Below are 15,568 nucleotides of genomic sequence, written 5' to 3'. Positions count from 1 at the left end.
ATTATTATTATTATTATTTTTACCACACAGCATTATTGGGAAAAGGGGTATGCCATGAAAGTCCCAAGAAGGAGACAGGTATCCTATACTTGTTGAATTTGCAGCTAACAGCTATTGAAATGGCCACCGGTACCATCAGATACTGTCCACGATTACCATGTTCTAAAATGGCCCCTAACCCCAGGAAAGGTACAAACATAAACTTCAAAATTGAATTTAAATAATATGGCCCTTTGCACTTAAAGATGACTCTATTTTTAAAAATTCTTAGAGCAATATTTTAAATTTTAGGGTTTATATTTCATTGAAAATTTGTAAACTATGCCAAACTATGGCAATAAAACTGTTGTAAAAGAAGAAATCATCACATAGTTGAGTTTAAAAAAAGAGAAGCAGGAGGAAGAAGAGAAGAAAAAGACAGAGATGAAGAAGAAGGAGAAGGAGGAGGAGCAGGAGAAGAAGGAGAAGTTGGAGGAGGTGGAGGATGAGAAGAGAAAGAGGAAAGAGGAGGAAAAGGAGGATGACGAGGAGGAGGAGAACAATAATAATAACTGTAGCAATCAGTCTTGGGCTAATTATTTTGCCCTCAATGCATTAAATCTAGAGAGAACTGTGCAAAAATGCCCCAAAGAGGAAGGTTATTTGAGAGGTAAAGAGCCAGTTAAGAAACAGATAATCTACTTTCTCCCATTTCCTCATTGCTACTCTTCAGGAAAGCACTGTCTGCATGACGAGGGAGAGAGGCTGAAGAGGATGGGTGAGCAGGGCACCATGTCTACGAAATGAACCCATGTAGGCCCAGTCCACATGATAGCCCAGTGTTTTCCAGTGGGTGCCCCAGTAAAACATAAATCCTTTAAGGAGTTCTCTGAGAAAAGATTCTGGACAAATGTATTTGGGAAATGCCACAAACCATGTTCCTCTTTTACAGAGTTCCAGTGCTCATTAGCACATCAAAGGCTCTGGTAAGTTCTGAGGCTAAAAAGGATACTGGGTTTGTTTGTTATCCCTGAGGAGCTAGGATTCCCTGGTCACCTTTTGGGAATCACTGGACTGACAACAACAGTAGATAAAGTTAACACATCCCATTTGTACACCACTGTAAAGTTTACAAAAAGTGTTCACCTATTATAAGTTTATTTAATCTTCCTTCCAATACAGTGAAAGAGATTTTATGATGACTTCACTTTCCATTTCACAAATAACGAATCTGAAGTCCAAATGTTTAGGATGGCCAGGCACAGTAGCTCATGCCTATAATCCCATCACTTCGGGAGGCCAAGGTGGATGGATCACTTAAGCCCAGGAGTTTGAGACCAGCGTGGGCAATATGGCAAAGACACATCTCCAAAAAAAAGAAAATTATTCTCGGCATGGTGGGGTGTCCCTGTAGTCCCAGCTACTTGGGAGGCTGATGTGGGAGGATCACCTGAGCTCAGGGAGGTCGAGGCTGCAGTGATCTATGATCTTGCCACTGCAATCCAGCCTGGGTGACAGAGTGAGATCCTGTCTCAAAAATAAATACATAAATAAAAGTTTAGGTAACTTGTCAAGATCACTCAGTGAGTAGGAAAGCTAATGTTAAGGCCCCAGCGTCCTAACACTTTTTCTTGTTAGAAGAATATTAAGAGGTTAATTCAGGGTGTCGAAAATGCTCTTTTCCTGAGGGGTCCATTTACTCTTTCATTCGTCTGCTCAGGACACATTTGTTCTTGGATGCGTAGGAACCTGGGATAGGCTCTGAGTCTCCAGAGGCTATAAAAGATAATCTGGTTTCTCAATGAGAAATGCCTCGTAAGTGTTAGGTGACTAGACTTGGGTTCTTCTTTTAAAGTCTTATTTAACTAACTTTCCCATATTTATGACTTAGCCATGATAATGCATTGTAAATATGAACTTTTGCGTAGTACATGTAAGAGCAACTCAAGAAATACATATTTTGTTATATTAAATTGCAGGTACCATATACTTCAAGAACGACATACAATTTACTTAAATTGAGTACAAATTATTTGCATTTACTGACTTCATGCCAGGGTCAAGGCTAGCTGTATATGCCAGGTGAACTCACTCAGTCTTAACAACAATCCCACCAGAAAAGTTTAGTAATTCGGTTTTGTAGATGAGAGAACTCAGGCTGGGAGGGAGGATGCTATCACCCGTCTAAGATGACAGTTACTAAGTAGAAGAGAGGGATCTGATCCAAGACTGCCTAATTTTAAATCCAGAGCTCTCCAAATCCCACCATGCAGTACTACCAGGACAAGCTGTGTAATTTGTGGAGCCCAGGACAAAATGAAAATGCAGGACCCTTGTTTACACAGTATTAAGAATTTCAGGATGGTCAGCTGGGTGCGGCGGCTCATACCTGTAATCCCAGCACTTTGGGAGGCCGAGGCAGGCGGATCACTTGAGGTCAGGAGTTTGAGACCAGCCTGAGGTACATGGCAAAACCCCGTCTCTACAAAAATACTAAAACTAGCCAGGCGTGATGATGCAGGCCTGCAGTCCCAGCAACTCGAGAGGCTGAGGCAGGAGAATCGCTTGAACCCAGGAGGCGGAGGTTGCAGTGAGCCAAGATTGCACCACTGCACTCAGCCTGGGCGACAGAATGAGACTCTATCTCAAAAAACAAAAAAAAAGGAAAAAAGAATTTCAGGATGGTGCCATCAGGGCATTAAACCAAGTGCAAAGCTCTTCTGAGCATGGGCCCCTGTGCAGTGGCAAAAGTCGCACACTGATGAAGCCTGCCCTGCATCCCACCAGTCCACACACCAAACATGAGTTCCTTTCCTTGGGAGGGTAGGTGAGTCTTTCTAAAAGATTCACCTCACAGGTACGTTCCAGAAGACAAGTTCTTTAGTGTTCACTCACAATTTTGTCAAATCTATGATTTCTTCTCAATGAGAAGTAACTTTGAGCATTGGGTAGATGCAAGGAAAAACATTTTCTCACAGTACAGCCCTAGAAGAAGGCATCCAATGGGCCACTTCCCCAAGCTGCTGAGTGGTTTTGGGGGAGGATTTGCTTTTCTGTTTCTGCTGATAGGTGAGGGTCTTGGCCAGCGAAATGTAACCCTGTTGGTTTTATTGCTTGGAAATCGGAGAATGTAGAGCAAAGGGAAGATGAACTGAGTCCATGGTTCATCTAGAAGTGGTTTCCAGAAACAGAAATGGACACAGGATGTCTGAAAACAGATTTCCAATGTAGTTCTCCATTTCCACTTCCTGATAAACTCATTGGAATTATCTTGTTTAAATCTGACAAAACTCAGCTTGTGTTTCAGTGGGGATTTCCTGGGGAGGTCATTCAATGTAGAAACAGTGCCAGCAGCACAAAGTGCCATGTCCTTTGTGCCCTTGTGTCTTTGTTCCTTCAATGCCACAGAAAGGCTCCATGACACCGTCTTGCAAACAGATCCCCCCACACCACCACTGCCAACCTGCACCCTCTTGGCTCCATGGAACTGTTGATTCTTGACATTGAGATACCATGTAGCAACTGCATTGCCTGCAGCTCTAAGCCCTGTTGGCACACAAACTGGGAGGTCACCGATCACAGGAATCCACTCCTGCAGGTGTCCCAGACACCATGTGCAATTCTGGGACATGAAGAGTTTCGGGATGAACAGTTCTGATCATCTGGGGCTTTACTGTTGCATTGGATTTTTTTTTTATAGCAATAATTCCTTTCAGTGATTCTAGAAAATGTCAACTTGCTGTGAAGAAGGACATGCAGAGCCATCCTTACATGTATTTCCAGTGTCAGTGGAGGACAATTATTATCTTCTAGAGCAATTGTTCTTAAATTTTAGGAAATGTAAAACCACCTCAAAGTAGTTGCATATTTCTGAGATGTACATCAAGATAGTCTAATTCCAGAGCTCTGAGCTAGGGCTCAAAACCTGGGAGTTTGACAAACATCTCTAGTAATTCTCGAGCAGGTGATGCCTGGCATATTGGTTTAATCAACGCCCAAGAAAGCCTACAGGCTCTTGGATACACCCTCATTGGCCAGTGTACATTTTTCCCCTCTGGGAAACAGCTTTCATACCTTGGCTGTATTCTGTGTTCCGGGAAAAGCAGTTCAATTCATCACACCTCACCCTGTATTCCAGTTCTTTCTCACCTGCTATGGGTTCTGGGAAGCCCGTGGCATCTCATGCTTCCTAGGACCTAGTTACTTTCAAAACAATAAGGGTTAATTCTGATAAGAAATTCTGCATGGTTTCCTAGATATCTCAGGAACATTGCACTCTCTCTTTTCTCTCATGAGCCAGGTTTAAAAGGCTATGAAAAGATATGACTCTAGATGGAAAAATCTGATCCAGACGTGGCTGGCTGAAAAAGTCAGAAACATTTTACAGTAAGGACGCTTCTTTCTTCTACATAACTCTTCTTCCTCTTTCACACAACTAAGGATATTGTCTATTTTTCCAGGAACTGGAGAATACAGAAGAAAGAGGACTGAAAGCAAATGGGGCTGAATAGAAAAAAATATTTTAAAGTATGAGTTCATAATAGCTGGAGCTGGTGAGTCACAGGGAGGAGCTAAGAAAAGTTTCTTCATCTGACATGTAAGTGTAACCACCTTCCCAAGCAGAAATAGCACCATCTGCATCAACCATTCCCAAACTTTGCTCCAAGAAAATTAAATGAGTTACAGGATTTACATTGCAGGGCAGTGGACGGAGTCCCCGAAATTCAATGCTTGTTTTCCATGTAGTTGGTGCCCCCTAGTGGCCAAGAGGACCTCCCCTCATCTTGGAGGCCCCTGCAATCAGATCTGTCCCTTGAATTATGTTGAGTCCTTAGTTGCTTGTGAGATGACCAGGGACTGAAGACCGAGGTTGGGAATGGAAGCAACTTCACTGACTTGGGGGCATACTGTGTGCTTAGCATTTCCCATGGATTGTCTCATTAAATCCTTCAAAATCCATGATAGGGTTACAATTAGGACCCCATTCTACTGTTCAGTAGTTGAAGTGCAGTTAAGTTCCTTGTCTAAGCAACCTGAGGGGAAGGACCGCAGAATGATCCTGGGGTCATGGGCTCTCAGCACATGGCAAGAAGGAAAGGGAGAGAAGCTGCACCTTGCATTCCTCTGGGGGTGCCTCTATGCCAAGTCAGCCCTGCTGCACGGTGTTTCCCATTTGCCGAAGGCTCCTGATGCATCTCCAACCCTTTCTTGGGATGAGCTGCAGGTGGCACCAGGAAACCTATGGTGTAGAGAGCCCTCAGGACTGAGTTTTTCCAAGGATAATTACTCTGGCAGCATTTGTTTTTTGTGCCTGACGATTTGATTAAAAAAGAGTTGTTTTTCTCTCTTTATATAAAACCAAAAACACTGCACCCGTAAGGAGACTTCTCTGTTTTTTTCTCCCCACTTTTCTAGTCACATACAATGACCTATTGTTCAGACCCTCACAGGAGCCCCCTTTATGGTCTATGTCTATGTCTATATGGAAATTGCTTTTCACACTAAAACTAGACTTGCACCAAGTCTATCCTGTAGGTAGTGGAGGTCACTTGTTTAATTTGAATTGTTGATTGACAATTAGAGGACACTGGGAATTTTAGATAAGATCCTTCACCCAATCCATCCTGATGCAAGGGTGAAGGCCACAGTGTCTCATTCAATAACATAGAAACTGGAGGGGATTAAATGGTGAGAATTACATCCAAATGATAGATGATTTGTGTAAAACCCTAGGGTTTTTCCTAGAGTCATATTAAACCTACTGCCAGAAAAACATTTAATGTCAGAAAGAAAATGCTGGAAATGAGCTGGCTTCACTCTATTTGAATGAGGCAGGCATGCTTGAGGATGAGGACATCTTGGTCCTTGCTGCATTAAGCTTGGCCTGGATGGTGCCAAGGAAAAATGGCTGAGACCAGGATGGTGGAGGTCACTACAAAGCTGATCTGCAGGCATCTCCTGCCCAAGAGTCCCCCTGAGCAACCACAGGATACAGGGCCCTGCCTTGGGCAGCTATAGAGAAATCACACTCACCCACAGAGCTCCTGCTGCTTTCAGCAGCACAAGATGTAGCAGTAGTGAGAACCATCTTCAGAAAGGTGCTGACCTCTCATGTCACAGGGCAACTGGCTTGAAAAGCCATACCTTGGCTTCAAAGGAGGCCAAGCATATAATTTTAAGGAGGTAATGAGAGGTGTTTTGAACTCTGTGTTTTGGACAGGCAAATCTGCACATGAAAGATTTGTCTTTCATTCAGTTACATTTGTTGAAAGCCCAGTGGCTGTTGGAACGTTTAAGGACCAAGCTCATCCTGTAACTAAACAGCATGTACAGAATGAGGTCAGAAGAAGGGGTCAGACATTGGGTCTTAGATTATTAAGAATCCCAAACTGCAGATGATCTGGCTGATGGACCAAACATCAGACCCAAATCCTTACGAGTACATATCACTAAACCGCAAATAGCACCAGTCTTAAAGAGAAGACAAATCATTGGGAAGAAATCAATGAAACCCACCACAACCACTAATGGATTCATTAGAAGGAACCCAAACTCAAAACTCTGTGTTTTCTAAATCACCGAACACGGAATAAAATCGCATCACCACAGCAGTCCTAGAACTGAGCTGGGCAGCAGTGTGACCTCACTTGGAGAAAGTTCCCAGGGTACAGGAGATCAGCATATTTTGCCTGACAGATCCTCAAGCTCAGTAAGACATTATTAGAGCACAGTAGCTGAGTATGCACAAGAACTGCATTCATTACAGAGGACTACCCTTTCTCTTTAAGTTAACAGAATTACCCCCCCAAAGCTCTATGCACTGGGGATGTAAGAACTCCAGTTTGCTGTAATGTTTTTTAACAAGATTTGTGTGAGTCTCAGTGTGTGTGTGCACGTATGTGTGTGCCTTTTCTTTATAGGACTATTCTACCTCCTCCTTAGCATCTTTCATCTTTTCCCCTGAGCTTGCATCTATATTTCTCTGGATTGCTCAGACCCCAACCACCCCTAAAAATTTCACAGTTTCTAGAAAACCCCATCCTCTAAGAAGCTTAAAGAATTTTGATTGCTTGCAAACAAACAAACAAACAAAAAAGCACACAGTGGAAGACTCATATTCCCCTACTTTACAGAAAGTAAGAAAAGGTGAAGCATCAATTACCTTCTCATTGAGTCCTTCACCACGCTGTACAGCTATCCCTCCTCTGAAGACGCTGCTTGGTCATTACCTCACTGGGCTGGGAATCCAGCAATCCCATAGGGAGGCATGCTTCAACGTACCATGAAATGGGCTGATGCACCAGGAGCACAAGCCTAGGGGGTTCCCAGAGTAGTAGAAATTGAAATCAAAGGATTCTATACCATTGGTGAGGATTCACAAGAGAACACGGTCATTCTAATGACACTATGATGTCTTAATGGGATACTTCAGCCATTCCTTTAAGCTTACCTCCAGTCTCAACTTCAATCCTCTTAATCCTAGAAGCATTTCCCAACTACTATCCTCCCACCAATGTCCCAGTTTTCTTAAAATCATATAGAGCAGAACACTTTGTGGAAATCCAGAAGAGATAGATTGTTACCCTATAGCTGAAAAAATTACTGTAATTTCTTACAGCCTGTTTTGGTAGACAGTATGGCCAATACTGTCTTGGTTTAAATAAGATGATGCAAATCAGATACAGAATGATTCTGCTTTTGAAAATGCCTAGCACACACGAAAGATGTTTGTGCAGTGAGGTACTATAAGAATTTTTATTAATGACAGCTTTACAATTAAATGTATGTTCACTAAATATGGAAACAAATGAGAACTAACAATAAAAAGGAGTTCCAGGAAAACTGCCACGGCATGAACTGAATGGACTCATACTGGGCCAGCACTTTAGGTCTTGGCATGAACACCTTCATCATTCCAGAACTTTCTTGATTTCCAAGGTTTGTCTGAAAAACAAAACAAGATGACTTTGTAGAAAATGATTCATGGATCCACTAATATGGGCAAATATGTCACTGTATCAGCCCATTCCAGAACCCTATGGTTATTCCACATTAGGTGGATCCCGACTGCCCACTGAGTGAAAGCCAAGACCCTCACTCAGGTCTCCCAACTCTAACTCTCTGTTCCAGCTTCCCCTAAGTTTTCTGACGTTTTCAACAGATTTTGCTGATTCCTTGTTCTGCATTGTTATTAAGCCTTGCTTCTGCCTCCCTTAAGAATATTCACCCTCACTTCTCCACAAATTTATGTTCTCAACTTTCTTTAAGATCTAATGGAAAATAGGTTTCAAAAAGCACTCCTCTACCTTCCCTGTCACAATTTTACAATTCATTCTTTACTTACTGCCACTAACACTTACAGAAATAACATAAAATAACTATTATTCTTGCTTACATTTTATGGGAAATTGCTCCTCAATTTTTGCATATGTGTGTATATTTTGACTGTCCAGTAATTTCTTTGAACGCAGTCACTGCATTATTTTATTAAAAATCACAGTGCCAAGGATAGCCTGGAAGCAGGATAGAGATTCCTCTCATGTTGATCATGACCTGCCAACCAATTTGTGTCTTGACTGCTCCATTCTCAAGCTGACTTCTAAGATCACACATCATTCTCAGTCCACAAACAAGCCTTGATATCACCTTTCTTTAAAAGGTCTCTCCTCAGATTCTACATCATTTCCAACTGCTGCTCTTTTTTTCTGCTCTCTTTATATTACATCACAATGAGTCCAAAGAATTGTGTAAATTCTCTCTTTATTTGCTCACTGCACATTCTCTATCCCCACCTCCATCCACTTCATTCAAGATTTTGAAGACTACTCTGCATAAGTTTTCCTACAGCTTCCATCTGGCCAAATACAGTGTTGAACTCTCATACTCCATCTTCTTAAAACTCCCATCACTGAGCATTAGAGACATGCAAATCAAAACCACAATGAGACACCATCTCACGCCAGTCAGAATGGCGATTATTAAAAAGTCAACAAACAACAGATGCTGGCAAGGCTGTGGAGAAACAGGAACGCTTTTACACTGTTGGTGGGAATGTAAATTAGTTCAACCATTGTGGAAGACAGTGTGGCAATTCCTCCAAGACCTAGAACCAGAAATACCATTTGACCCAGCAATCCCACTACTGAGTATATACCCAAAGGAATAGAAATTAATCTAGTATAAAGATACATGCATGTGTATGTTCACTGCAGCACTATTCACAATAGCAAAGACATGGAATCAACCCAAATGCCCATCAGTGACAGACTGGATAAAGAAAGTGTGGTACATATACACCATGGAATATTATGAAGCCATATAAAGGAATGAGATCATGTCCCTTGCAGGGACATGGATGGAGCTGGACACCATCATCCTCAGCAAACTAATATAGGAACAGAAAACCAAACACCATATGTTCTCACTTATAAGTGGCAGCTAAACAATGAGAATACATGGATGCAGGGAGGGGAACAACACACACTGGGGTCTGTCAGGGAGGGGCTGAAAGGTGGGAGAGCATCAGGATAAATAGCCAATGTGTGCTGGGCTTAAGCACAGGTGATACCTAGGTGATAGGCCAGGCGCGGTGGCTCACGCTTGTAATCCCAGCACTTTGGGAGGCCGAGGCGGGCGGATCACGAGGTCAGGAGATCAAGACCACGGTGAAACCCCGTCTCTACTAACAATACAAAAAATTAGCCGGGCGTGGTGGCGGGTGCCTGTAGTCCCAGCTACTCGGAGAGGCTGAGGCAGGAGAATGGCGCGAACCCGGGAGGCGGAGCTTGCAGTGAGCCGAGATCGCGCCACTGCACTCCAGCCTGGGTGACAGAGCGAGACTCCGTCTCAAAAAAAAAAAAAAAAAAATACCTAGGTGATGGGTTGATAGGTGTAGCAAACCACCATGGCACACGTTTACCTACGTAACAAACCTGCACATCCTTCACATGTATCCTAGAATGTAAAATTTAATTTAATTTAAAAAACAAAAACAAAAACTCTCATCAGGCCAGGCATGGTGGCACACACCTGTAATCCCAGCTGCTCAGGAGGCTGAGGCATAAGAATTTCTTGAACTGGGAGGTGGGGGCTGCAGTGATCTGTGATTGCACCACTGCACTCCAGCCTAGGTGACAGAAAGAGACTGTCTCAAAACAAAAAACAAAAGCAAAAACAAAAACAAAACACAACTCTCATCAGTATTCGACATTTGACTTTCAGAGGACCATACTCTGTAGATTATTATCCCACCTTGTCAGTTGCATTGGCTGGCATCTCCTCTTCTTCCTGACCTCTAAGCCCTCTTGTAGTCTTGACTGCAGTATGTAAGCCATTTGTCTGAGCTTCTTTCAGGTCCCACTCCCAACTTCAATCCTTTTTTTTTTTTTTTTTTTTTTTTTTTTTTCAGACGGAGTTTTGTTCTTTTTGCCCAGGCTGGAGTGCAATGGCACAATCTCAGCTCACTGCAACCTCCACCTCCCGGGTTCAAGTCATTCTCCTGCCTCAGCCTCCCAAGTAACAGGGATTATAGGTGTATGCTACCATGCTTGGCTAATTTTGTATTTTTAGTAGAGACGGGGTTTCACCATGTTGGCCAGGCTGGTCTTGAACTCCTGATCTCCAGTAATCCACCTGCCTCAGCCTCCCAAAGTGCTGGTATTACAGGCGTGAGCCACCGTGCTCCGCCTTCGATCCTTTTAACCCTAGAAGCGCTTCCTGATTTCCCCAATGTCCAAGTTTTTCCAGAAGCATATAGGGCTCAGTTCTAAGACCTTTCTCTATCTACACTTATTCCTTAGCTAATACTCTCCAGTTGCATGCCTTTAATTACCATTTATGTTCTAATGGCTCCGCAATTTATATTTCCATCCTTGACCTTTCCCATGATTCCTAGACTTGTGTATTCTACTTCCTACTTGACACTTCTGCTTGGGTGTCCCATAGACACACAGATTTATGACATGACAATCCAAATATTTTATTATCTCCCCCTTAGCCTACAAGATTCTATTGTTCTCCTCTGTTCTGTGTTATATGCTTTCTTTTGCAACGTCAGCTGAAAGGCTGGAAACTTTATCTGTCAGACTCTTCTGCCTTTCAGTTTCTGGTTGCAGCTATATTCTGCTAATGAGGTACACTAGTGAGAGATTTCAAAGATGAAAGAGCACAGAACATACTCTTCTTCCCCATGATCAGTGTAGGACATGAAAGCTTTGGCAGACATGAGTTTTTGCAGTGGCCTCTGGGTGATCCATTCCAGTTACTCTTCTCAGTGCTGTAGGGCAGCACTAGTTTACTTTCCTAATCTGAGTGGTAGCAACAACTTCTGAATTCACTGGCCCAAGCAGTGACAGCAGAACTAAATACTACTGGGCACCTTCTCTAACTTGTGTTTCCACAGCTAATCCAATGCTTTTGAAAGCACTCGATTCCCTATATTAAACCTCTTCATACCTAATACACTTGGAGTGGTTCCTTTTTTCCTGCATGAGTCCTCACTGATACAGCACCTTATCTCCTCAGTTAGCACCACCACCATTTACCCAGTCGCTAAAAACAGAAACCTAGCAGTCATCCTTGACTCCTTCTTTCCCTTTATATCCCACATTAAACAGAGCAAAAAGTCAGGCTGGATTTTTCTCCAAAATATGTACTGAATCCCATTATTCTAGGCTACCCCTGCTGCAACTAGTCTAGTGAAACGCACGGTCTTCTCTCTCCTAAACAGTTCCAGTCATCTGCTAACCAGCTTCCACTCTGGTCTCATGACAGTCTGTTATCAATATATTAGTCAGAGTAATCTTTTTAATATGCAAATAAGTTGCATCATTCTCCAACTCAAAACCATTCAATAGATTACCATCTCAATTCTGATAAGATCCAAAATCCTTACTTTAGCCGACAAGGTCTTGAAACTCCAACCTTTGCCTATCTGAATGGGCTCCGTCCTTCAACCATTACCCTGTTCCAGCTGCATTGGCCAAGTTAATTGTTAGTTCCCACCCACTGTGTATTTAATATTTTCTGTGCCTGCATTGCTCTTTCTCTATCCCTCCCCACAGCTTGTTCTCCCACTTCATTCAGATCTCAAAAATCACCTCCTCAGATCGACCTTTCCAGACCACCCCATCACTTTCACTGCCCCTTCTACCCTGCTTTTATTTTTCTTCATAATACATCTCATTATCAAAAATTTTCATTCTTCTTTATTAATTTTTTGAGGGGTTATCTACATTCTCCACTAAAATGTTAGCTCTAAGAGGACTTGGTCAGCTAGTTGGCTGCTGCATCCCATTATCTAGGAACTATGTGCGCCTGGCACCTAGCAGGAATTCTATAAAAAGTGCTTAAATACATATTAATTGGATTTCTTGCCCCTCTAATCAGAGAGCTTGAATTTTCCAGGAGGAACTGTTAGCTGATCTTCTCAGGATGTCCCCTCCCTTGACCAGCCACAATGATAATGTCCTGGGGAAATCAAAAGGAAAGCTGGAGAACGGAGAACCCTGCATGAGCACCTGTCAAGGGCTAAAGCAGGATGGCACAAAAGCTCCTGAAAATGTGGCACAGTTAGCTCACAACTCCTCATGCCAATAATGGTGCACAAGGCACAGAGAAACCAAAGTGATGGAATGGGATTGATTTTTGGTAAAGTGGTTTATTTTTGATTTTTGAAAGCCCAAGATAATTTGTGACACAGACATGCCTCCAAAATGTGGTTGGGCTTAGCCTGATGAAAACTTGAGTTACATGCCTCCTAGTCAGAAAACAGGTGAACAAGAAGGTAGCAGAGTATTAGAAAACCTGGCTGAGTTCACTCATCTTCTATGAATAACTCACAAAGTTGATTATTCTAAGGTAGACAAATGAGAGTTGTATGCACAAATGTGCTTTGGCTGAATGTGAAAGTTTTGGAAGGATTAATTACTTCGTTAATCACACATTTTCTAAGTCATTTTCTCTCCCTCCTCTTCCTCCATCTCCTTTCTTCCTTATTCACTTCCATGATTCTTTATTCCTGGAAGCATGTTTTATGCATTATCTCATTTAATCCTTATAACAAACCTCTGAGCCATGCTCTCTATTTTACAGAAGAGAAACTGACCCTTCGAGAGTCATCTAGAGGGAACGTGGCACCCCTCGACTTCACTCTCTGGTTTCTCTAACTCTGCTGCTTCCCCACTTTATCTATCTCTTGGGTTAACTTTTCATCACTTATGGATGGTGACTTGTCCCTACTCTTTAAATCCTTTTGTCAACAACAACAACAAAAGATTCTTAAAGATTTTGAAGGGCGCCTGTAGTCCCAGCTACTCGGAGAGGCTGAGGCAGGAGAATGGCGTGAACCCGGGAGGCGGAGCTTGCAGTGAGCCGAGATCGCGCCACTGCACTCCAGCCTGGGTGACGCAGCGAGACTCCGTCTCAAAAAAAAAAAAAAAAAAAAAAAAAGATTTTGAAAGTACAAAGGAACCTAGAAACAGGATCCAGTGTCATTCTTTCATTTTACAACTCAGGAGACTGAGGCTTAGAGGGGAACAATTGTTAGTTGAAAGTCACAGATTGAGTATGTACTGATCTATGTCTCCTGACTCCTAATAAAGCATTCCTTTTTCTTATCAATAGTCAAGTACTTTTCCTCTGCATAATTGATTCCATACTATTCAAATTTCATATGAAGATGCACTAATGAGAAATGGTTTAAAATTAAAACTTGGGTTGCATTAAATATCATATTTACGAATAATAAAGGCCATCCTCCTCCCACTATCACACGATTATCCCACACACCTTTCAACCAATGCTGAATATTCAGTATTCATAAGATGCACATTCTTACACTGGGTAGCTTGTATGCATCAAGAGTTGGGTGCCTAGACATTCTTTAAGGTTCCTCACTGAGTTTTCTGACTTTTTTCACATTTATAAATGGCAATGATGAAAGAGCGATTATCTTTATGCTCTAGGAATCTCACAGGTATAGCACATGGCATTATCTATTTATAAAAAGTTCTCCAAGATCCATCTTATGAATCCAATAGATAACGCTTCCCATGAATCCAATAGACCACACTTAAATGCTTAGCATGAATCTTATTCCGTACAAAAATTCCAAATGTTAAGGTTATCAAGGGCACAGATCACTCACCTATAATATACCTAGACTCTTTTTGGGGATTCAGCTAAAAACAAGGAAAATCCATTTAAAATGTCCCTGAAGTGCATTATCTGTGTGCACAGGTTTTTAAAACTTATTTATAATACCCATTATTTGTCCATATATAACATTCTTAAATTGATAGACACAGACCACATATTCCCAGAAGGGGTCCACATAATGGATCAACCCTCGCTCAGTGAATGTAGATCATGTATCAAAACCAAGGTTGCCACTACACATGTAATATAATGGACAAATGAAAAGTTAATGGAGAACAGAAAGCAATGGAAAATTACAAGTTAAGAAAGAAAATGATCTAAAGGCCAATGAAACTTCTTTGGTTGCCAATTGGTTGGTGGAATTATTTCCGAGGGGCCTAAATTAGCAAGGGTGATTGCAGAGGCATTGAGCAAAAAGTTCAGAATGAAATGCGCGAGACGTGAGCTCCAAAAACTAGTAAATACTGACACATTTGCATTTTAACTATTTCCCCCACCCCCAACCACCGAAGGTGTAATTGCTTCTATAAAGAAGCTCCTTGATAACAGCCCAAGATACTAAAAGCTATCTGCTTGGACACTGGAGGACACAGATCAGAGCTTTAACTACTGGGGGAGGGGAACCATGTTTTCTCTGTTAAACAGGACAGAGAAGATGCTTTTTGATAGAAGCATCAATCCAATATTCAAAGAAATTATTTTCCCTGAGCAAGAAAACAAGGTGAAGCTAGCCACATAATACATATTAATAATAGTAACTGGGGAAATTATTCATTCTATTTGCCAAGGATTTCATTTCTCCCTCCTTCAGGCACATAGCAGAATTTTTTTTTTCTTGCTTCTTTTAAGGCTCCACTCAACTACTTAAGCATTTCTAGGCAAGTTCTGAGCAGACTGATGTTTCATCACTCCAGACAAACCAGGCCTATTCTAACTGGGACAAGCATTTACTGAGTGCCAGATAATTTGTTAAGTGCTTTACTTGCATTAAGTCATTACTTTTCACAATAATCTTATGCGATGAGTATTCTTATTTTGCCATTTTACAGATGAGGGAATTGAGGCCTAGAGTAGGTAAGTGGTTTACCCAAGGTCACAAAGCTACCAAGTGACAGAGCTCAGATTTGAACCTAGGGAGTCTGGATCCAGCACCTAGGCTCTTGACTACTCCAAAGATGAGAAGCCGTTTTGCCTGTGCAAGAAAGAAGGGTGAAGCTGTCTGTTTGGGGTTAAAAAGCACGTGTGCATATGATGGTTAAGGACTCAACCCAGGAGCCATTAGTACCTTTTTTTATTTTAAAATAAACAGGAACTTTATTATAAGTTAACAGAGACTTTTATTCTATTCACAGAATTAAATTTGTCAGGATTCTCCAGAGAAATCAAACACGTGCGTGCGCGCGTGAGCACGTGTGTGTGTGTGTATTTAAAT

The 15,568-nt window shown here is 41.9% G+C and overlaps 1 long non-coding RNA gene across 1 annotated transcript in view; it reads right to left on the bottom strand.

Annotated features, from left to right (window-relative positions):
- Nucleotides 1–7,715: 7,715 nt before the first annotated feature.
- LOC100604880 overlaps nt 7,716–15,568 on the bottom strand; it is a 34,160-nt gene continuing 26,307 nt past the window's right edge. Inside the window, exons 3-4 of the long non-coding RNA XR_004028576.1 lie at nt 10,009–10,105; nt 7,716–7,923 (exon numbers count right to left, since the gene is read on the bottom strand). This is a non-coding gene — a long non-coding RNA (uncharacterized LOC100604880). The remainder of the gene's footprint in view (nt 7,924–10,008; nt 10,106–15,568) is intronic.

Source organism: Nomascus leucogenys, chromosome 25 (assembly GCF_006542625.1).
Source record: "Nomascus leucogenys isolate Asia chromosome 25, Asia_NLE_v1, whole genome shotgun sequence".
Taxonomy (NCBI): Eukaryota; Metazoa; Chordata; class Mammalia; order Primates; family Hylobatidae; genus Nomascus; species Nomascus leucogenys.
This window is presented reverse-complemented; position numbering and strand designations above follow the sequence as displayed.